The sequence below is a fragment of the Myotis myotis genome, unplaced genomic scaffold, assembly GCF_014108235.1.
Source record: "Myotis myotis isolate mMyoMyo1 unplaced genomic scaffold, mMyoMyo1.p scaffold_m19_p_4, whole genome shotgun sequence".
Classification (NCBI taxonomy): domain Eukaryota; kingdom Metazoa; phylum Chordata; class Mammalia; order Chiroptera; family Vespertilionidae; genus Myotis; species Myotis myotis.
In genome coordinates this window covers 98940012-98965413 of record NW_023416346.1, presented here as the reverse complement: position 1 = coordinate 98965413, position 25402 = coordinate 98940012, and positions in this window count along the sequence as shown.

Sequence of the window (25402 nt, the reverse complement as noted above, 5' to 3'; positions counted from 1 at the left end):
AGAAAAGGGAACCCTAGTACACTGCTGGTGGGAATGCAGATTGGTGCAATCACTGTGGAAAATAGTATGGAGTTTCCTCACAAAAGTAAAAATGGAACTCTCATTTGATCCAATGATCCCACTTCTAAGAATATATCCTAACAAATTGGAAACACCAATGTGAAAGAATATATGCACATCTATGTTCCTAGCAGTGCAATTTACAATAGCTACAATTTGGAGACAGCCCAAGTGCCCATCATCAGATGAATGGATAAAAATGCTGTGGTACATTTACACAATGGAATACTATGCTGCTTTAAAAAAGAAAGAACTCACCATTTGCAACAGCATGGATGGATGTGGAAAGTATTATGCTATTGGAAATATACCAGTCAAAGAAAGATAAGTATCACATGATCTCACTCATATGTGGAATCTCATGAACAAAATAAACTGATGAACAAAATAGACCCAGAGACATAGAAACATGGAACAGACTGTCAAACCTCAGAGGGAATCCAGGGGAGGGTCATTGGTTGGGAAGAGATCAACCAAAGAACTTGTATGTATATATGGACAACCCATGGTAACTGACAATAGGGTGGTGAAGGCCTGGATTTGGGGTGTGGGGGTGGGCTAGAAGAGGTTAATGGGGGAGAAAACGGAATATATGTAATACTTTCAATAATAAAGATTTTTTTTAAAACAACTGACCAACAACTATATATATGTGTGTATATATATATATATATATATATATATATATATATATATTTATATATTTAAAATGTGAAAGTTGTAACTACTTTGATGTACAGCTGAAATTAATACAAAATAGTATTGAATGTAAAAAATAATGATAATAGTATTCAATGCAAACTATAATTGAGAATAAAAAATGAGCCCTGACGGGTTTGGCTCAGTGGATAGAGTGTTAGCGCTGTGGACTGAAGGGTCCTGGGTTTGATTTTGATCAAGGGCATATACCTTGGTTACTGGCTCAATGCCCAGTAGGGGGCGTGCAGGAGGCAGCTGATCAATGTTTCTCTCTCATTGATGTTTCTAACTCACTATACCTCTCCCTTCCTCTCTGTAAAAATCAATAAAATATATTTTTAAAATGAACATAGGGAAGTGTAAATAATTTTTTTCATAAACTTGAATATTTAATAGAAATAAAGAGGAATGATTAAAATAAACCCGTCAGGAAAACCCGTACTAAACAAAGTATGTATTATGTGTTTCCATTGATAAATGTACTCAAAATTCAAACTCATCTATAATAACTTAAAACATACTAGTCTTTGCCTTAGGGAGGACAGCCAGTGGGAGTGGATGTGTGTGTAATGGTGAAAGGGAGTGATTACAAAGGAGCCCAAGGAAACTGAGTGGTGATAACTTATTTAATTATGTATTTTAACTATGTGTAGTTTATTCTGTGCAACCTTACTGCAATAAATCTTTAAGGCATTTAGAACAAAATGGAAATATTTTTAGAACAAAATGGAAATATTATAAATGGAACTAGGTGTTCTCAGATGTATTTTCTCACATAAAATATAGCTTTGCTTGAATTTAAATCGATTTCCTCCCAAAAGCTAAACTAGCTTTCAAATGCATCTTGTTTTATATTGCAATTCAATTTTCAAAGTAGTGGCATTATGCAATGCTACAAATTTTTTTGGTAAATAATATTTAAGAAAACCTATCTTTTCTTCTTTTTTTTCATAATTGCATTTTATTACCTAAAATACTTTTCTCCCTTTTGAAGTCAGAATTCCACATTTAAGAGTACATTTAAGATTATTTCAAATGTGTCTGTCTTAATAAATAAAAAGGACTCTTTTTGCACTTGATTTATAACTTCAAGAGAATATGTTTGGCATGATTTTAATCTTCTTGAATTTGTGGAGGCTAGTTTTGTGTCCCAGCATATGGTCTATCCTTGAGAATGTTCCATGTACATTGGAGAAGAATGTATAATATGGTGTTCTGGGATGAAAGGCTCTTTAAATGTCAATTATGTCCATTTGGTCTAATATGTTATTTAAGGCTGATATTTCTTTATTGCTGATCTGTTTGGATGATCTATCTATACCTGTCAATGGGGTATTTATGGTCCCTACTATGATTGTGTATTTGTCAGTTTTGTTTACGAATTTGAAGTTTATTCAAAAATATTATTTTATTCCAGAAGAGATTTGAGGTTTTAAGGCATTATTATCTTATTATCTCTAACAAAAAGTGAATACAGTGTTCATATATAATAGTGCATAATAAGAGTATAACTCATAATACATTTTTGTGCACTGATACTTTGAGTTCTTGATTAATAAACATCATGGATCATTTATTTTATTTTATTTTTATTTATTTATTTTTTATGTTCCAGTAACACTTTATTTATAAAAACGGCCGGTAGGCCAGACGTAGCCTGTGGGCCGCTGGGTGCTGAGCCTTGCTCTGGTGTAGCTGCCATGACATCACTGTGGCATGTTACTGCCATCCCTCCCGGGTGACCAAGCTCTTTTAGTTGCTTTCCCACAACTGGATGTTGCTGCCTTTGGGGAAACAGGGGAGACTTGTTCCTATGGTCTGAACAAGAGGCTTGTGGGATAGGTGGTACTAAATGAGAAAGATGGGGTTAAGTTAGCATAATTTTCTGCTCTCTGGTCATCTTCATACATTTGGAAAAGTCAATTCTAACATTAATCATAGCAACATTTAAGAACATTCTACTTTAAAAGAAAACTTGTGTTCACTGAATTAATATCACATAGACAACACATAAGGAGAAAGTACAGCAAGCATGTCAAACTTGCAGCCAGCGGGCTGCATGCCTCTTTCCTGTGGCCCCCCTCACCCCTGGGGCTGGGAGTTCGACATGCTTACAGTACAGCATAGTGTGTCAGAATAGAGCTTTGTCATCAGGAAGATCTGGGTTCAAATCCTAGGTTGGCAACTCACTACAGCCACATGGCCCTGAGCAGGTCATTTAAGTTCTGAGCCTGGGTGTGCACTTTATAGTCCAGTGGCTGGCATACGGTGAGCAGCCAAGAAGTATTAGTGATGATTATTTTGTGTATTGTAAAAAGAAATCTATTGTTTCAGAATTGTTTATTGTGAAAAATCCTCTCTCCTTCCTCCTAAGTTCTGTTTTCTGATGGTAATCACCATTGGCTGTTTGGGGTGTTTCTCTCGGGCATTTTTTCATTGATTCGCATCTTTCTCCATCATGCTGAGCAGCCATGTAACAGAGCTGGGAACACCCGTGCTCCCTTCCCGGAACTGTTTATCACAGTATTTTTGGCCTTTTTATTGCATAGATGAAAAACTTTTTGTTATTAGTGAGGCAGGAAATAGTTTTAAATGTCTACTTATTTCCACGTTTCCCCTTCCTGTGCCTCAGCTCCTTATACCCTTTGCATGTTTTCTTTCAGGTAGTTTTCTTCTTTTTCATTTGAAACCGATCCATGGATATCAGAAACAGTAGTTTTTTGTTGTTGTTGTTTGTTTTGTTTTTTTTACCTGTCCTGATTTTATTTTATTTTTTTAATTTTGTTTTATTGCTTAAAGTATTACAAAGAGTATTACATATGTCTCCCCCCCCCAACCGAAGGACTTGTATGCATGCATATAAGCATAACCAATGGACATAAGACACTGGGGAGTGGGGGAGGCCGAGGGAATATCATGGATCATTTAAATTCTCAATGATTTCATGTTATTATAAGCTTTCTCACTCTTCATGGGCCATTTTTTATGACTGCCATGAAAATAATTTAACAAGAACTAAATAAATTAAATTAACAAATCAGATCTGTTGTTAGACCACACGTGTGGTTCAGCTGGGGTTTTTTAAAAGTCTTTTTAAAATATTTTGTTGTATTGATTGGGGTGACATTGTTCAACAAAATTATATAGGTTTTAAGTGTACAATCTATATCTTATCTAATAATAGACAAGCATGGTAATTGACAGTACCTTTGCTATGCCTTCCATTGGCTAATCAGCACAATATGCAAATTAACGACCAGCAAAGATGGCGGCTGATTTGCATACTGCAGGCAGGGCGGGACAGCGTGAGCTGCCATCCAGGCACCCTTGTGCGACCTCAGAAGCCACCTGCCTGCCGTCTGTGTGCACAGCCCAATGGCCAGCAGGGCATGGATGATCATGATCTGCCTGCCCCGCGGCAAGCCCTGCCCTGCTGCCCGCTGGGCCTGCCATCCATGTGTGTGTCGCGGGGGCCAGTGGGGCCTGCAGTCCGTGTGTGATCCACCTGCCTCATGCCCCACCCCGCCCCTCAGCCCGCCGGGCCTGCAGTCCATGTGCGATTTGCCTGCCCCGAGCTCCGCCCCACCCTTCCCCACCACCCGCCAGGCCTTCCATGTGCGGCAGGCAGAGGGGCGGGGCGGTGCGGCAAAGGGCCTGCCATCTGTGACCCGGCGCAGGATCTGGGCCTGCCATCTGCCACCCGGGGAGCCGGCCTAAGCCAGCAGGTGATTATCTCCCTAGGGGTCCCAGACTGTGAGAGGGCACAGGTCCGGCTGAGAGAGACCACCCCCCACCCCCCCAACCCCCCGCCAGTGCACAAATTTTATATATATATAAAGGCTAATAGGCTAAGTGTCCTTCCATCTGTCCGGGTAATGATGGCATGTAGCAATGCCCAGCTTCCTCTCCTTAGCGACCACTAGCCTCCTTGCAGTTTCTTCAGGCCAGGAACATGACTTGCTTTATAGCCATGTGGAAACACTTTACACTGTAACCAAAAGTCTGTGAAGCATTTTCCATGCCTCATCTCATTTGATCCTCACAGAAGCCCTAGAGTAGGTAGATAGGAGATTCGATGGAATCCTATTTTCTTTTCATTAGCCAGAAAATGGAGATTTAGAAACTTGCCCAAACTGAAAAGAAGTAAGAAATGGTGGACTTTGAAAATGACTTCAGGTTTTCTCACTGCGCAGAATATAGTCAAACACTGCTGCAGTTTAATATCTTACCCTTTGTTCTCCCTGTGTGATCTACAATAATAATCTGTTTCGTGTTGATATTTACTGCTGTGTTGCTCACAGTTACCTGAAAGAGAAGTTGGGGTGCTTCACTGGGCTGGAAAAAGTTTAGCTAAATCAGAAATCAAGTCTAATTAAGCAAGTTTATTCTATATCAGTGATGGCGAACCTTTTGGGCTCGGCGTGTCAGCATTTTGAAAAACCCTAACTTAACTCTGGTGCCGTGTCACATATAGAAATTTTTTGATATTTGCAACCATAGTAAAACAAAGACTTATTTATTTTATATATTTAAATGCCATTTAACAAAGAAAAATCAACCAAAAAAAATGAGTTCGCATGTCACCTCTGACACACATATCATAGGTTCGCCATCACTGTACTATATATATAAAAGGCTAAGTTGACTTGTGCATGCGCGATAACATATAAAACTCTCCCTGGCACCAATCACACGTGTGTGTTTCGATCTGTCATTGTTGATCTTGAATTTGGTTGACACTTCTATTATAGAGAAAGGGCGAATAGCAATCTTAAAATATTTCTTCTAATTAATTTCCTTTCAATGTGCACAAATTTGTGCACCGGGACACTAGTATATATATAAAAGCCTAAGTGACCGAACAACTGAATGATCGATTGACTGGTTGCTATGATGCGCACTGATCATCAGGGGACAGACTTTCAATGCATAGGATCGGGCTCCCTCCTGTCTGGATCAGGCCTGCAGGGATCAGGACAAAACCTGCTATCCAACATCCTCCAAAGGGTCCTGGATTGCAAGAGGGTGCAGGCAAGGCCAAGGGACCCGACTGGTTCACGAATCAGTGCATCGGGCCTCTAGTTGTATAATAAAGTTTTAAAAATAGATTTTGCATGTCCAGATTAACTCTATATCTTATCTTAGCAAACATTTTAGTCAAATAACAACTTACTCTAAGAACATTTATGAAACTAAAATGAGAATATTTTCATTTCTTAATGATTTAACCTCATTTTCAGTCAGGTTTCTTTTTTTTTTTCTGCTCCAAATACACTTTATCTCATGAATTGGGAGTCTACTCTTTATTCTTAAAGTGTTGCTATTTTTAATATTGATTTCTATAGAAATGAACCTTAATTTGTTTTGTAAAATATACAAAATTTATTTGACTATCTCCAGCTGAAATTTGAAAATTTATATTTCATTCTAATTTCATTTACTGAAACTATCCAATATTTACAGAAAATAATATTTTCTGATATTAACAGTATTAAATTATATATTAATTTTAATTTTAATAATTAAATTATATATATATATATATATATATATATATATATATATATATAAAATCTCTCATCTATCTATGTATATCAAAAGAATATAAAGTTTAGTGGAAAGGTGTAGAAGATAATTTTCCAAATAAAGAAGAGATATATTCCACTAAAGTTGCCAAATAAGCCTAATGTAAAGAAATCGTCCTTGAGATTTATCCCACAGAGATAAGGACAGTAATCACAGGAGATTGGTTTACTTCACCCAGGTAAAGTTTAAAAAGGTAGAATACAATGTATTTATTTATATAAAGATTTCCAAATAAAACACACTAAGATTATTTGTGGAATAGTATTGGATTATCTGTTAAACAGTTAAATGACCCAAAATGATTAATTCCAAAAATCTGGATACACTGGTTATCTTCCAAATTCATTACTGTTCTACCCACTTGAAGACATAAATACCTTCATTTTTTGTGCTTTGACAGGAGGAATAGGTGGAAGGGGAGACAGAGAATGTAAAGTACCTTCGAATCAGCCTGTTTTATTATTAATGGAATAAAATGGGTGAAATATGTTGGAATGCCCAATGGATTCAAGGACTCAGACCGAAGTATGTAAAATCAGAAGTTCATTATTAACGTACAACTCTAAGTGCAGAGATTTAAAAACAAAACAAAACAATTGATTCATGAAAGTCATATCCGGTATAGCATTTTCTGAAAGTACAAGTAGACTTGAATTAACAAAGCTTTAGCATAATTTTGCATTGCATGTTGTCTAATCAAATTATTAGCTTTGCAGATTAACTTAATGAAAAAAATTGCTGGTTGTCATATTTCTATGCATATGAAATGTGGGCTGGTAATGGAGGAGAGAGGTTTTTGCTATCTGTGGGGTTAAATCTCTACTTTTAAACCCTATTATTTCATTAACATTTTGTTACAATATTAACCATTTTACAGAAATGTTAGAATATCTTTGTGGGGGGCATTGTATGTTGCATGAATGAGACTGGAGGAATGGCTGGCAGATACTGTCAAGTGGCTGAAATTATTATTTTTCGTGTACCCACCCCCTTTCAATGTTTCTCTGTAAATTTTGCTTAGCCTTCAGCAGAGTTACTTCAAGGATGGAATTCACAATTAGCAAAGGATGTTCCAAGGATATAGTGTCCTCATTTCCAGAAAACATGTGGCTGTCCTCAGAGAAATATTCCTAAAACAGCATATATTATGTCATTTCTGTTCACTGGAACATATTGAACCTGTGAAACTCTTTCCTAGCTATTGAGGATAGTCTTAATTCTTACTATTCCATATCATCGCAGTCTACCTTACTTCATCAACATCATTCCCTGAATAACAACCTAAAACTAAGTATATGGTTAATATTATAGAAATGTAAATAGTTTCTTATTGGGTCAAATCTCAAATCTAAATCATCTAGTGTCACTAACATACACTGGCAGGAAATCTCATACTTCTAGAGCTATACTCTAGTATTTAAATACATTAGTTAAACTTACTGCATTTTCTTGACAATAAAATATAGTTCTGCTAACCTCAGATCAAAATCTTGACTCTATTTATAGATTTACACTGTAAAGCTCAAAGCTAACCAGTATATAATATATCTTCCTCGCTGGATAACCAAGAACAGGATGGAAATGGTAGATTCCAAAATAATTTCTTCAGACATGTTTATTCTTATTTGCCCATCTGGGTACACAGTTCAAAAAGCAACCAGTCTGGCAGGCAGATGTTCTTTGAGGGGGTCTCTGAATATTAGAGGAAAAAGAGAAAATTTCATGAAGTGGAGGGAGCAAGTGATTGACAAAAAATAATTATTGATGGGCAAAATAAATGGTAGTACCTTTTAAAAATAATTTTAGTCTCCAAAGCTCAAGTTTTATGATCTGTAAATTTAACTTTAATAGTAAAAGTGTGCCAAAAGTATAGCTATCAAAATCATTGCACATTTAACAAACATTACTAGCATAATTTAAACACTCATTGCCTCAATATTTTTTCCATTGGATGGAATCACCTGTATTTAGTTCTTTTCCATTAGAGAAAAAAGAAGTATCATAATACATATTAGCATTAAATATTCTCATATACATTTTTAATTTGGAGAGTAACTTTCCTTTTAAGTATCCTAGAGTCACATACATAACACTGAGGTTTCCACAGTAATGAGGAAAATTTTCTAAAGGATGGAATTAGTTAATTCATGTACAGTGACAATTCAGTGTTAGTGAACAAGACTACTGAATTATATAGGTAACTAGAGGCCCGGTGCATGAAATTCTTGCACGGAGTGGGGGTCCCCTCAGCCCAGCCTGCACCCTCTCAAATCCAAGACCCTTCGGGGGATGTCTGACTGCCAGTTTAGGCCTGATCTCAGGGATCAGGCCTAAACCGGCAGTCGGACATCCTCCTCACAATCCTGGACCACTGGCTCCTAATCGCTCACCTGCCTGCCTGCCTGATCGCCCCTCACTGCCCCCTCTGCCATCCTGGTCACCCCCAACTGCCCCCCTCTGCAGGCCTGGTTGCCCACAACTGCCCCCCCTGCTGGCCTGGTCGCCCTTCATGGCCCCCCTGCTGGCCTGGTCACCCCATGCAGCCTGCTTGTTCAGTCATTTGGTCATCCCTCACTAACCCCCTAGCCAGCCTGGTAATAGGCAGCCATCTTGTGAGAGCATAAACATCAATTTGCATATTAACTCTTTATTATATAGGATAGCAGCCTTTCAAAAGTAAACAAGCAAGGAATGTGATTTGTCTAGTCCAGTGGTCGGCAAACTGTGGCTCGTGAGCCACGTGCGGCTCTTTGGCCCTTTGAGTGTGGCTCTTCCACAAAATATCATGTGTGGGCATGCACGTACAGTGTGATTGAAACTTTGTGGCCCATGCGCAAAAGTTGGTATTTTGTGGAAAAGCCACACACAAGGGGCCAAAGAGCTGCATGTGGCTCGAGAGCCGCAGTTTGCCGACCACTGGTCTAGTCCTTTAGCTTATCAAGAGTATCACAATTTTTTGTTCTAAACTAGGTTTTCTGTTCTTCAAGTTTACTGAGATAGTACTCATTTATGTCATTACATCTTCAAGGTGTTCTACTGGAACATATAATATGAAAAAAAAATTAATGTTGAAAAGGATAGTATATACTTTGATCACTGCAAAACTGGTGTGAACTTTAAAGACAATGAATATGTTAGGACTATAAGGCAATACAATCCTTAACAGCCATTTGTAAGCTTTTTTTATTTCCTGTTTATTTTTTATTATTTTTCTTTATTGATTAAGGTATTACATATGTGTCCTTATGCCTCCATTGCCTCCCCACCCCCCCACTCATGCCCTCACCCTCCTTGTGTCTGTGTCCATTGGTTAGACTTATATGCATGCATACAAGTCCTTTGGTTGAGCTCTCCCCCTTACCCCCACCCTCCCCTAACTTCTCTCTGAGGTGTGATGGTCTGACCGATGATTCTCTGTCTCTGGATATGTTTTAGTTCATCAATTTATGTTTTTCGTTTTATTCCACACTGGAGGCCCAGTGCACAAAATTTGTGCATGGGAGGGGTCCCTCAGCCTGGCCTGCAACCTCTCGCAATACAGTACTACTGGCTCCTAACTGCTCACCTGCCTGACTGCCTGATTTCTCCTAACCACTCTGTCTGCCTGCCTCATTGCCCCTAACCACTCGCCTGCCTGCCTGATCACTCCTAACCACTCTGCAGCCTGCCTGATCACCCTAACACCTCTGCCTGCCTGTCTAATCACAACTAACCACTCTACTTGCCTGTATTATTGCCCCTAACTGCTCACCTGCCTGCCTGATCACACATAACTGCTCGCCAGCCCACCTGACCGCACCTAACTACTCGCCTGCCCACTTGATCACCCCTAACCACTCATCTGCTTGCCTGATTGCCCCTAACTACTCACCTGCTTGCCTGCCTCATCACCCCTAACCACTCTGCCTGCCTGTCTTATTGTCCCTAACTGCTCATGTGACTGTCTGATTGCCCCTGACTGCATGACTGCTGCCTGATGGCCCCTAACTGCTCACCTGCCCACCGGACCACCCCTAACAGTTCACCTGCCTGCCCGATTGCCCCTAAGCACTCGTTTGCCTGCCTGATCGCCCCCAAATGTTCACCTGCCTGCCTGATTTCCTCTAACTGATTCTGCCTTGGCCCCCACAGCTGCAGCTTCATCAGGAGGGAAGCCCAGAATAAAGTCTGGAAAGTCGTTCAGCTGTCCGATCTAATTAGCATATTGTGCTTTTATTATTATGGAAATGAGGAAGATCATGTGATATTTATCTTGCTCTGACTACTTATTTTGCTTAGCATAATGCTCTCCAGTTCCATTGATGCTGTTGCAAATGGTAAGAACTCCTTCTTTTTTACCACAGCATAGTAACCATTGTCTAGATGTACCACAGTTTTTAATACACTTATCTGCTGATGGGCACTTTGGCTGTTTCCAAATCTTAACTATTTTAAATTGTGCTGCTATGAACATAGGGGGGCATATATCCTTTCTGATTGGTTTTTCTAGTTTCTTGGAATATATTTCTAGGAGTGGGATCACTGGGTCAAATGGAAGTTCCATTTTTAGTTTTTTGAGGAAACGCCATACCATTCTCCACTGTGGCTGCACCAGTCTGCATTCCCACCAGCAGTGCACGAGGGTTCCTTTTTCTCCACATCCTCACCAGCACTTGTTGTTTGTTGATGCTAGCCATTCTGACAGGTGTGAGAAGGTACTGCATTGTCGTTTTGATTTGCATCTCTCAGATGATTAGTGACTTTGAGCATGTTTTCACATATCTCTTTGCCTTCCTTATGTCTTCTTTCAAAAAGTGTCTATTTAGGTCTGTTGCCCATTTTTTGATTGGGTTTTTTATCTTCCTTTTGTTAGGTTGTATGAGTTTTCTATAAATGTTGGAGATTAAAACCTTATTCGTGATAAAATTGGCAAATATGTTCTCCCATGCAGTGGGCTTTCTTGCTGATTGGTGATGGTTTCTTTTGCAGTACAAAAGCTTTTTATTTTGATGTAGTCTCATTTGTTTATTTTCTCTTTAGTTTCAATTGCCCTAGAGTTGTATTGGTGAAGAAATTGATTCAGCATATGTCTGAGATTTTGCTGCCTGTGGATTCCACTGATATTTTTATGGTTTCCCATCTTATGTTTAAGTTCCATATCCATTTTGAATTTATTTTTATGTATGGTGTAAGTTGGTGGTCTAGTTTCATTTTTTTTGCATATATCTGTTCAATTTTCACAACACCATTTATTGAAAAGACTGTCTTGACTTCATTGTATGTTCTTGCCTCCTTTGTCAAATATTAATTGAGCATAGTGGTTTGGGTTGATTCCTGGGTTCTCTATTCTATTCCATTGATCTATATGTCTATTCACGTGCCAGTATCAGGCAGTTTTGAGAACAGTGGCTTTGTAATACAGCTTAATATCTTATATTGAGATCCCTCCTACTTTGTTCTTCTTTCTCAGGATTGCTGCAGGTATTCACTGTCTTTATTTATTCCAGATGAATTTTTGGAGAGTTCGTTCTAGGTCTGTGAAATATGCCATTCGTATTTGAATGGGGAATACATGGAATCTATAGATTGCTTTGGGAAGTATGGACATTTTAATGATGTTGATTCTACTAATGCATGAGCACGGTATGTTCTTCCTTCTGTTTACATCTTCCTCTATCTCTTTATTCAGTGTCCTGTAGATTTCCGAGTACAGGTCTTTTACCTCCTTAGTTAAGTTTATTCCTATGTATCTTAATTTTTTTGGTGTGATAGTAAATGGGATTTTTTTTAGTCTCTCTTTCTATAAGTTTAAAATTGGTGTATAGAAATGCCATAGATTTATTGGCATTAATTTTGTATGCTGCGACATTGCCAAATTCATTTATTAAGTCTAATAATTTTTTGATAGAGTCCTTAGGGATTTCTATGTACAGTATCATGTCATCTGTGAATAATGACCATTTTACTTCTTCTTTTCCAGTTTGGATGCCTTTTATTTCTTCTTCTTGTCTAATTGCTATGGCTAGAACTTCCAGAACTATGTCGAACAGGAGTGGTGAAAGTGGGCATCTCTGTCTTGTTCCTGTTCTTAAGGGAAATGATTTTAGTTTTTGTCCATTAAGATGTTGACTGCGGGTTTGTCATATAAGGCTTTTATTATATTGAGGTATGATCCCTCCATTCCCATTTTGCTGAGGGTTTTATATCAAGAATGGGTGTTGGATTTTGTGAAACGCTTTTTTGCATCAATTGATATGACTATGTGGTGTTTATCTCTCAATTTGTTTATGTGATGTATCATGTTTATTGATTTGTGGATATTGTATCAGCCTTACATCCCGGGAATAAATCCCACTGGGTCATGGTGTATGATCTTTCTGATGTAATGATGGATGTTATTTTCTAAAATTTTGTTAAGGATTTTGGCATCTATATTCATGAGGGATATTGACCTCTAAATCTATTTCATTGTGTTGTTTCTATCTGGTTTTAGTGTTACGGTAATGCTGGCTTCATAAAATGAGCTTGGAAGTGTGCCTTACTCTTGAATTTTTTGGAATAGTCGAGGAGGGAAGGTTTTAGCTCATCCTTGACTGTTTGGTAAATCTCCCTTTGAAGCTTTCTGGCCCTAGGCTTTGGTTTGCTGGAAACTTTTTGATGACTGCTTCAATTTCTTCCATAGTTATTGTCCTATTGAGATTTTTAGATTCTTCCTGATTGAGTTTTGGAAGGTTGTATTATTCTAAGAATATATCTATTTCCTCCAGGTTGTCTAGTTTGTTGGAATAGAGTTGTTCATAGTATTTTTTAACAAACCTTTGTATTTCTGTGGGCTCTATTGTTATTTTGCTTCTTACATTTCTGATTTTGTTTATTTGGGTCCTGTCTCTTTGCTTCTTGGTGAGCCTGGCTAGAGATTCATCAATCTTGTTTATCCTTTCAAAGAACCAGCTCTTGATTTATTTGATCTTTTGTATTGTGTTTTTTGTTTGTTTTTTAGGGGGGGTGGTTCTTTATGTCATTTATTTTTGGTCTGATCTTCATTATCTCCTTCCTTCTGCTCAATCTGGGATTTACTTGCTGTTCTGTTTCTAATTCTTTAAGTTGTGGAGGTAGATGGTTTACTATCATTTTTTCTTGTTTTTTGGGGTAGGCCTATAGAGCCATAAACTTCCATCTCAGGACTGTTTTCATTGTGTCCCTTAGATTTTAGATTGTTGTGTTTTAATTGTCATTTGTTTCCAGGATGTTTTTAATTTATTCTTTGATCACTTTGCTAACCCAATCATTGTTTAATATCATGCTATTCAGTTTCCAAGTGTTTGAATTTTTTGGATTGTTTTTATTGTAGCTTATTTCTAATATAATGCCATTGTGGTCTGAGAAGATGCTTGATATGATTTGAATCTTCTTGAATATAGAGGGAGTTTGCTTGTGACCCAATATGTTGTTTGTCTTGCAAAATGTCCCATATGCACTTGAGAAGAACGTATATTCCGTGGCTTTGGGGTGAAATGTTCTGAAGATGTCAATTAAGTCCATCTGATATAGTGAGTCATTTAGGATTGCTGTTTGTTTGCTGATTTTTTTGTCTAGAGGATTTATCCAGTGATGAAAGTGGGGTATTAAAGTCCCCTAATATGTTTGTATTGTTGTGGATCTCTCTCTTGATATCTTCCAGGAATTTTTTTGTTTTTGGGTGCTCCTGCATTGGGCGCATATATGTTTATCGGGGTTTTATCCTCTTATTGTATCAATCCCTTTAGTGTTATGAAGCGCCCTTCCTTATCTCTTGTTATGGCATCAATTTGAGGTCTATTTTGTCCAATATAAGTATTGTTACCCCAGCTTTTTAAAATTTCCATTTACCTGAAAGAGAGTTTTCCATCCCTTCATTTTCAGTCTGTGTGAGTCCCTTGTTCTGAGGTGAGTCTCTTGTAAACAGCATATGCATGGTTCATGTCTTTTTATCCATTCAGCCACTCAATGTCTTTTGATTGGAGCATTTGTTCCATTTATGTTTAAAGTTATTATTGGTAGGTACTTTCTGGTAGCCATTTTTATATTTGTGCCTGTGTTTTTTCTTCCATTTTATTTTTTTCTTTTTGCACCACTCCCTTTAGCATTTATTGCATTGCTGGCTTGGTAGTGATAAACTCCCTTAGCCTTTTTTTTTTTTTTTTGTCTGTGAAGCTCCTTATTTCCCCTTCAATTTTGAATGACAGCCTTGTCGATAAAGTATTCTTTGACTCTGTCACTTTCTTTGCATCAATTTGTAAATTTGCTTCCATTCTTTTCTGTCCTGATGTGTTTCTGTTGTGAAGTCATTCAATAATCTAATGGGATGTAACTTTTTTGTATGTAACTTTTGTATGTAATTTTTTTCTCTCTTTAGCAGCCTTTAAGATCCTGTCTTTGTCCTGAATGTTTTCCATTATAATTAAAATGTGTCTTGGTGTGGGACTTTCTAAATTCATCTTGTTTGGGACTCTCTGTGCTAGTGTGACTTTTTTCTTCTCCACATCAGGGAAGTTTTCTGACATTATTTCTTGAAATATGTTTTCTAACCCTTGTTCCTCTTCTTGTTGTTCTGGCTCCCCTATTATTCATATGTTGCTTTGTTTCATGTTGTCCCAAAGTTCCTTTAGGCTCTCCTCCTGTCTTTTAATCTTTTTCTACAATTGCAGTTCAGTTTGGGTGTGTTTTGCTTCCCTGTCTTCTAATTTGCTAATTTGGTCCTCCGCTTCTCTTAGTCTACGGTCAAAACTTTCCATGGTACTTTTATTGCAGCTATATAACTATTTATTTTTCTTGATTTTTACATAAGTTGTTGATTTTTTCATCCATCCATCTGGTTTATGAACTTTATGACCCTTATTCTGAATTCTTATTCCAACATATTGCATGCCTCTGTTTCACTTAGCTACTTTTCTGGTGAGTCCTTTTCTTTCCTTTGGGGATCTCTTTGTCTACCCATTTTTTATTTCACCGAAGGATCTAGATGTCAAGTCTTTCAAGGGCTGCTCTGTGGGTGGCTGTGGCTTCTCAGGCTGTGGTTTCTCCTCATGCAGTCACAGCAGCGACTGCTCCTCAGTTGGCAGTGGCTCCTCTGGTGGGTGCTGTTCACAGCAGTGGTGGCTCCTCTGGCTGGTGGGGGAGGCTTCTTGCACAGATGCTGCTCCTCAGCCAAGGGTGGGCTGCTCATGAGGCTGCTTCTCCTTGGACAGAGGTGGGCTGCTCACGTGGCTGCTGCTTCTTGGACAGGGGTGGGTTGCTCGCAGGGATGCTGCTCCTCAGATGGGGGACAGGCTGCTTGCACAGCTGCTGCTCCTTGAACAGGAGTGAGCTGCATGTGTGGCTGCTTCTTTTTGGACAGGGGCGGGACATTCACCCAGCTGCTGCTCATCGGACAGGTGCGGGCTGCGTGTAGCTGCTCCTCCTCAGATTGGGGTGGGCTGCTCAGGTGGTTGCTGCTCCTCGAATTGGGCCTGGCTTCTCGTGGAGCTGCTGCTCCTCATACAGGGTTGGGCTGCTCACACAGCTGCTGCTCTTTGGATGGGGGCAGGTTGCTCGCACAGCTGCTGCTCCTTGGACAAGTGCAGGGTGTGGCTGCATGCTGCTGCTCCTAGGACAGGGGCGGACTGCGCGGGGATGCCGCTCCTCAATTGTGGGCTGGCTGCTCGTGCGGATGCTGCTCCTTGGAGTTGGGCTGCTCACGTGGTTGCTGCTCCTCAGACAGTGGAGCAGGCCTCTCACACAGCTGCTGCTCCTTGGACAGGGCTAGGCCACATGACCCTGCTGCTCTTTGGCTTGTGGCAGGCTGCTTGCAGGGCTGCTGTCCCTTGGACAGGAGTGGGCTGCTCACGTGTGTGCTGCTCACGTGGTCACATGGTTACATTGCCCTGGGCTAAAGTGTTGGGCTGGTCAGAGGGGAGAGACCTTCAAAATTCACAGGAGCCTGTGCCCAGGGTGGCTGGAGACTCGATGACCATTGGATCACAGCTGTGGTACCAGGTCCTTGGCAGGGGGGCTGTAGAGTCCCAGGTGTTATCTGAGGGCACCCTGAGTGGACGTTAGGCTGGGCTTCCAGTTACAGCAGCTTTTCCCTTCAAAAAGGCGAGGCCTCTGAGGAAGAGCTGGCCTCCCAGCACTGTTTGCAATGGTAGCAGAGGCTACCTAGTGAGGCAAGCCTGTTTAGCCTTCCCCCGAAGGTCCTGTGAGATCTAACTGTGCCTCACTCACACACACTCACATACACACCACACATGACCACTATTTTGCTCCCTCACTCACTCACACTTTCTCCCTCACTGCTGCCTTCTTCCTGCCTCTGTAGTTGGGTCTGGGGTGTTATTGACCCATCTGTGCATGAAGTTTCCTCTCCAGGTACCTGGTTATGTGGCTCACTCTCTAGCACATTGGCCGGACAGGATAAATTCTCCTCGATAAGACACGACACAAAGAGAGCAAAACATGAATGTACTCATGACACTGATAACCCCAATATAAATGACCACCTGAGAAAGGAGAATTAGGGGAGAGAAAAGAGAGCACAAATAAAATCAATGAGAAAAAAAAATGAGAGAAAATAAAAAGGAAGAAAAAGGAGTATATATATATATATACTAGTAGCCCAGTGCACAAAATTCGTGCACTGGGGTGGGGGGGAAAGGGGCCCCTCAGTCTGGCCTTCACCCTCTCCAATCTGAGACCCCTCAGGGAATGTCCAACTGCCTGTTTTTGCCCACACTTTTAATAGATGACAGCTCCATTGTTTTTTCTTTCTTATGCTTAAAACCATTGGAATTATTAGGTATTCAAAGTGTGTATACATTTGGGGGGGACACCCTGTATATCTCTAGGCAGTGGTGAAAGAAACCAACAGCAGATTTGGAACCCCTAGACAGGGAACCTCGCTCAATCCCCACATGTCTCCCCACTTCACTTTCCACCTTCGTGGGCAGCAGGAGAATCAACGTTTTCTCTCATTAATTTGGAAAAGCACGTCCTGTCACCCACTGCCTGGTAGTAGTGCGCTAGGTCCCAAGCAAGTGAGGCTCAGTCAGGGCAGCCTTCGCTCATGGGTGCTGGCACCCAAAGTGCACATTCCTCCTCTACAGTCTCCCCAACTATCCCACTGTTTCCCTGAGAGGACGGAATTCCTCTCCGCCTCTGGGTTCTTGATCTTGAACGCTGACCAAAGGCACCTCAGCGAGGGTTGCCCGTGTCTGCCAGGTGTGTATGTCTGCATCTGCTCCCGCCTCAGCACCTGCATTAACCCCCTAGAGGTGATCTCTTAGCTGCACTGGCCTCCATGGGAACAAGGCATCACCACTCCGCCCTCTCACTGTCATCTCGCAGGCACCCACCCTCAGCACCCAGAACACCCAGACACTCTCCAAAGGACGTGAGCGCATCATAGGGGATGTGTGCACATCCTGTGGGGGTGTTAGGCATGCTGGGTTGATGGAAATGCGGTGGAGAGGTGGGGGGAACTTGGTTTGCAACTGTTGCAGGTGCGGGAGGGTGACAGTGTGCTGGGGGATGTTCGCACTCCAGGGGGGGATGTGCACACCGGAGGCCTCTGGCTTTGCAGATCCACAAACTCCTGTGGTGCGGCCAGGAGGACGTCAGTCTGGCCCGCCACAGTGGCTGTTCCTGTGATCCTGCACCTTCTGGGCCAGGAGGTGGATCTTGCGCAGCCACTCCTGGGCGCTGATGGCCTGCAAGTTCTACTTCAGCTCAGCCTGCAGGCTCCGCTTGGTGCACTCACAGCTGTCACCACTGCCATGTGGGGAGTACAGGCCGCCCTCCGCTGGCCTGCCTCCCCTGTCCAGAGGCTCTCTGCGCTGCTCACCTGCCCAGAGTGACTGGGGCTGGGTGGAAGCCAGGCGTCCTGCCCTGCCCAACCCTGGCCCATCTGCCCCTGTGCGAGCTGCTGCCCCGCGGGGAAGGGTCACGGACCCGGGTCCCAGGACCGCGGACAGCCTCAAGCACTGCCCCCCGCCCGCCAGGTCACAGATCTGGGTCCCGGACCGCGGACAGCCTTGCCTGCTGCCGCCCACCTTCAGTATGCAAATTAGCTGCCATCTTGTTGCTTCAGGGCGGGGGTCCCCACTGGGGTGCCTGGCAAGTCTGGGTGAGAGGCTGAGGGCTGTTTTCAGGCTGGCGGATGACTGAAGCTCCCAACTTCTCCTTTTTTTCTTTTCTTTTTTTAATTCTGGGATTTATTTACCTTATATGGCTATCACTGGAGCTGAGAGCAGGCTTTAGCTCTGAAACCCGGCTGCTGAAAGCAGGTCTCTGGGTTTGTTCTATAATTGTAACACAGTTGCGATCCTGCTGGCTGAAGCCCGGCTGGCCAAAAGCAGGTTTCTGGGTTTTGTTTAACTTCTATACTTGCAACATTGTTTCTTAGAGTGCAAGCTCAGAGGCTGGCAGCAGCAGGTGGGGAACCTTGGCTTCCTCCATCACTGGAGCAAGCAAGCCTCCTGTTCTCTTCAGCTGCCTGGTTGCTGGCCGCCATCTTGGTTGACAGTTAATTTGCATATCGCCCTGATTAGCCAATGGGAAGCGTGTCGGAGCTATGGTTAATTACCATGTTTGTCTATTATTATATAGGATATATGTGTGTGTATATATATATATATATATATATATATATATATGAATAAAACACCTCAGAACATACAGATAAACCAAAAAAAAAAAAAAAAAGCAAACACCAAACACCCAGCAAAGAAGGTGGGGACAGAATCTGTAGAGGCTGAGCTTATATTCAGAAAATAAGGTTAATTTTCTGGATGAATATGGGGAGGACCTCAGTTAAGTATAGCAGAAGTCCAAAGCAGATGAGTGAATAAGAAGAAAGAGAATGAGAAGAAAATAATAATAATAAATTTACAAAAAAAAGATTTAAAAATGGTAGAAAAAATAGCAAATAATATAAAGTAGAATAATTGAAAAATAATGCAAAAAGAAATATAAAATAAGTCAACAAACTAAAAAAGGAAAATAAAGAAAAAAGTGATAAAAATATAGTAATAAAATAAAATAAAAAATAAAAATGAAAAAGTGAGGTGTCGTTCTTTTGGCTGGCTTAAGATCCCAGTCTTCTGTACTGTACTGTTTCTCAGTTTCCTGTTGCTGGGACTGAAGGCCTGTCTTTAGGCCAGTCCTTTTAGAATCTCAGGGAGTATTCAGTTTTTTTTAATCCTTTGTACCATTCAGGGAATATTCTGGGTGTGGCTATATTGGTTGCCTGGAGACTGGAGGGAGGGGCTATCTCTTCAGGAGAAAATGGCTGCCCAGGTCCCGGGCTCAGGTATAACTCAGAGCCAGACTCACTGCCACTTCTTCTGGACCCTCTCCTCTCCCCAGCCTCTCTCCTGACTACACAAGTTCATACCTTCTCCTGCACATTAGTCATGGGTGAGTGTCTGTATCCAAAAGGTCCTATGAACTAGGTTCAGTGAAGAAAGGCACAGGTCACAGAGAGGGGAAAGACTGCGCCTCTTTGAGCTCCTCTCCCACAGCACTGCGCGGTCTGGTCAGCCCTTCAGGCTGCCCCCTCTGGGTTCAGTTTTTTGTGATTGTGGACCCAGATCTAGAATCCCCTGCCACCAGCAGTCCTGTGGACCTCCTTTCCACAGTCAGATGTTGTGTCTGTCCCAAGGGACGTGGCTCGGTGCCGTGTGGTTTCCCTCTGACCCTCTGGACTCAGAGGTCTGGCAGATCCTTGATTTTACCTTTCTCCAGGGGTCCTCTGCCCTTCCTGGCTGCAAATTGTCTCACCAGCTGAGTCTCCTTGGCCAATTTGGGGTGGATGTTATTCATTTCAGCTGCTCATTCTATCTGCTCCAGGACAAGGCTCGGGACACATCCATCTATTCCGTCACCATTTTTCCCTCCTTCTACAGTATCTTTAAAGACCTTGATTTCTAGGCCACCTAAAATGGTCTTTGAGGAGATGGATAATGTTTGTGATTTTCTCAAACTGCAAAAATAATAGTATGAGTAATCTATACTAGTGTCTAGTATGCGTGCTTACTTCCGGCCCCACCATGCAGTGTCTTAACGCTAAGCAGATCAGGCTCAGGTGAGGAGAAAAGGCGAGGACCTTGAGAGGCAAATTGCAACCAGGAACTGATCAGGCTCACCCCAGACAGGGGGCAACAGACAACTGACTTCTCCCATTACAGAGTTACAGAACACTCAATTTAACTTAGGTTTTCAGTGAAATGACAGAAATTACTGAGACTGAGGCTGGGACTCAAAATAGAAAAATTCCTGGCAGTACTGCAAATAAGAGTCCAGTTCTCAGCCCTGGGAACCCCCAGTTTAGGCAGCAAGCAGGATCCCCGGTACTCACTCAAGATAACTCCCCACTTGTATCCTACCAGAGTTGTCAGATTATGTAACCAGATAACCAAGGGTTTAGGCTATCTGTCACTACCTGAGCTAATTAAGCAGAGAGACAGGGTTGAATCATATATGAGTGTTTATTCCAATAATGCCGGCAGTATGGGAGAGCAGCAGGTCCTCCATACAAATCTGCTCTGCCTCTCCAACCAGCTGCTTACATTGGGTAGAAGGACAAAGATTATGTGGGGTAAGAATTATAGGCATGGGAAATTAGGCATGGTATAATAATTATAGGTTACAAGTAATGTGGGCTAGGGGTGGGGCTTGCAGAGGATGACCACCTCCAGGTGCCCCAGGACCAGATTATAGGCAATGGGGGCTGGGGTTGCAAAGGGTGGGTGCCTCTGAGACTAGATTATTTCAGCCATGAAGTTGTATATCTTTCCATAATGATAGGCAGTTCTCGCGAAAGGAGGATGTACTGCATTTAGATGATAGCTCCCATGTCCTTGGGCATACAACTCACAGACAGGTTAGAATGTACTTTCTCTAATCAGAACAGAACTATCACGGTTAACAGAGCATGATTAATATTTCTTATAATTGTAGTTAGTCCCCAGTATTTGATTTCTGCCCCTAACAGTTTTAGCTGCCCAGGGCTCAATGGGATTGATCAAGAGTCTCTGGTTGAGAATGTTGCCTGTCCAGCTCTTAGCAGTAGGCACTTCCTCCCAGTCCCAGAGGATAGCATCTGAGGGTCTTACTCTTGGAATGTCCTGCTCTGAGCTGTTCTATAGACCCCCACCAAACTGCTCCTAGAGGGGGTGTCTGGGGCTTCAGTGAGCTGATCCAAACCCTTTCTTGTTGTGGGTGGTATTCCCAGCCTGCAGGAGGGGGAGACATGCTCCACCCCTCCTTTATGGGACTGGCTGGCTGAACTCCCAGGGTGTTCAGATGGGCCTCCGGACAATGCAGTCACAAAGCCCAGCTCTTGCTCCTCTGTCTCAGAAACATAAGCCTTCCCTCCAGATACCTTGGGATGCCATCCAAAACAAACAAACAAAAAACACACACATACAAACAAACAAACAAACAAACAGAAAAACCCAGCTCTGTGAGAACCCAGCGTCCTTTCACCACAGGTCCAAGCAGAAGGGGTTACAAAGTCAGCCCTGCACAGGACCCCAATCTCTGCTATTATTGTGGGTTTTTTTAAAATTTTTCCCTTTGTTTCTGACAGTAGTTGCTTTATATATTTTTGTGTCCCCTGATTGGGTGCATGTACATTGATAGGTATTATGTCTTCTTGCTGTATTGTCTCCTTTATTATTTTGAAACTAGAGGGGGTAGTCCCTCAGCCCAGCCTGCACCCTCTCCAATCTGGGCTTGGGCCTAAACCAGCTGTCAGACATCCTTCTTGCAATCCAGGACTGCTGGTTCCTAACCGCTCGCTTGCCTGCCTGCCTGATCGCCTCTAACCACTTTCCTGCCTGCCTGATCACCCCTAACTGCCTCTGATTGCTGGCCTGGTCGCCCCCTAACTGGTCCCCTGCCAGCCTGGTCACCCTCTAACTGCCCCCCTGCCGGCCTGGTCATCCCCTACCCTAACTGTCCGGAAGGAAGTCGGACATCCGGAAGATGTCCGGTTGACCTGGTCTAATTAGCATATTACCCTCTTATTAGTATAGATGACCACTTTTGTCTATTGTTACCTTTTTTTATCTTAAAATTGAATTTTCCATTTGCCTGGAGAATCATTTTCTACACTTTATGTTGTGTCTATATTTATCCATGCAGCTGAGTTATGTCTCCTGAAGGTACCATAAGATTGGGTTTTGTTTTTTTATCCAGTCTGATAGTCTATGCCTTTTCATTAGTGAGTTCATTTCACTTACATTTAGGGTGATTGTTGATGTATGTGGATTTCCTATAACCATTTCATTTTTTGTTTTCTGGTAGCTCTGTGTTTTTATTGCTTTTTTTTTTCTTTTGTGTATCTGTCTGTGTGCTGGGTTTTTTTTTTAATTTTACTGGTATTCTATGATTTTTCCTTTTTTAAAGTTACGTATCTCAGTTTTGGAAATTTTTTGTGTGGTTACTGTCAGATATATGTGAAGGCAAGTTTCATATATCCAGTATTCTTTTTCTGTTTAATGCATCTTATCTCCATTCCCCTTTGCAAATTTAGACCTTTACCCCATTCTGTTTTATGTTTTTGTTGTCACAAATTATCTTCATTTATGCTGTGAGGTCATTGCCAAATTTCAGTAGCTATTGTATTCTCTTTGTTTAAAAAATTTACCTCCTAAGTTGTTTATGTTATATTTAAGTGTATAACAACTTATTCTGAACAAGAGTTGCAATTTTCTGCTTCTGTCTGTCTGTTAGTAGACTCATAGTTTTGTGTCATTTTGTATTTTATTTCAAGGGAAAACAATAATCTTCCATACATCCTGTAATGGAAGTCGTGTGGTAGTAAATTTTCTGAGCTTCTGTATGTCTAGAAAATATTTATTTCTCCATATCTAAAAATATATATTTGCTGGATATATTATTTTTGGCTGACAATTTCTATCTTACAATAGTTTAGATATTGGATTCTAGTCTTTCCTAGCTTGTAGGGTTTCTGCTGAGAAATCCAATGGTAATCTAATGGATTTCATTTATTAGTTATTGTCCTTTTTTTACTGGCTGCCTTGAGAATTCTTTCTTTGTCATTAATTTCCAGTTGGTGACATTGAAGCACAAGATTTACTTTCTTTTGCACTGCTCTGGCTTCTTAATCTATGCAGGGTGGTGGAAAATGTACTTTATTTCTTGGAAAGGTGTGATTCTCCTCTGCAACCAGGTCACCTTGGTTTCAGTAAACCACTCCTATAGAGAAATGTGCTGGGAAGTGAGGTTTCAAGCTTGTAAAATCCAAGCCCTGTTCCCTGCAACCAGATACTGCCAGTATTGTAGCCACAATGGGTGGGGGTGTGGTGAACTGGGAGAGTCTGGCTGCTATCTTCTTGGCTTTGTCTCTCCCAATAATGTGATTGCCAGATCTCAGATGCCTCAACTCTGTGTCTATAGCCATCACTAGGATTAGTTCACTGGGATTAGCTGCAGTGTGCCTCTGCCACTCAGGGCAAAATTCCTTCTGCCTCTCCAGTTCTCAAGGTTGAAGATAGTGTGCTCTACAGCTCAACAGTCACTGTTACAGCTTTTTTTTCTTGATCCCTCTGTTAGTTCTGGGAGGGTGAGGGAAGGTGAGCAGGTGCCATGGCATGTTTTTTTTCTGAACGCAAATGTCTGCATTCTGTGACACTCACTGGGCTCAGGATAGCTTACTGTATTTCTGTTCCTCTGGGCTCAGGGAATGCGGGTGGAAACGTATTCCTCTTTTCTCCCAAGACTGGCACTGATTTTCCTTCCTTTCTCCTAGGCTGCCTCTCAGTCACCCACCTTCAGATATTTTAATGTGTGGATCTCTCAGATGTTTTTGTATGCTAAACAGGGAATCCTTTGTTGCATTATAGCTATTCAAATTGTAACTTCAAGGGGAGAGACCAGGAGAACCTCCCATGCCAACATTCCTTTGCTATCACCTCATTTGTAATTTTTTGAGTCATCTCACTATTTTATTTTAGTCTAGCTAAGGTTTGAAAATTTTGTACATTTTTTCAATTATGCCTAGTTTTACTAATATATTCTATTGTGTTTCTGGTTTTTATTTAATTCGCTAGAGGCCTGGTGCATGAAATTCGTGCATGGGGACAGGGGGTTCCTCAACCTGGCTTGTACCCTCTTGCAATCCAGGACCCCTTGGGGGATGTCCAACTGCTGGTTTAGGCCCTGCTGGATCGGGCCTAAACTGGCAGTCAGACATCCCTCTCGCAATCCGGGACCGCTGGCTCCTAACCACTGGCCTACCTGCCTGCCTGATCACCCCTAACCACTCTGCCTGCCTGCCTGATCATCCCTAACCACTCTGCCTGCCTAATCACCCCTAACCAACCACTTGCCTGCCTGCCTGATTGCCCCTAACTGCTCGCCTGCCTGCCTGATCACCCCTAAACACCTCTGCCTCAGACCCCGCTGCCGCGGCTTCATCCAGAGGACATCTGGAATGACATCCAGAAAGCCATTCGGCTGTCTGGTCTAATTAGCATATTACCCTTTTATTATTATAGGTTTCTGCTCTAATCTTTATTTTTTCCATCTTTCTACTTATGTTGGGCTAAGTTTGTTTTCCTTCTAGTTCCTTAAGGTGCATATTTATTTTAGATATATATTTATTCTTATTGTAGAAAATTGTGCTACAAATTCCCTTTACTTTGGTATATGCCATAAGATTGGTATGTTTTGTTTCCATTTGGTTTGTATAAAAGTATTTTTTAAATCTCTTAATTTCTTCTTTGAACCATTGGTTTTTCAAGAGTGTATTATTTTACACACATCTGCTAGATTTTCAGCTTTGCTCCTGTTATTTATTTCTACTTTTATACAATTGTGTTTATAAAGTTGCTTATTATTACTTTAGTCATCAAATTTTTTCCAGACCTGTGTTTTTTGTCCTAATACATAATCTACTGGATAAAATTTTATATGTGCTTGAAAAGAATACGTATTCTGCTGCTGTTGGGTTGATTATTTTGTATACATTTGTTAGGGCTATTTTTTGTATAGTTTTTTCCAGGTGCACTTTTTCTTTATTGATCTTTTTACCTGG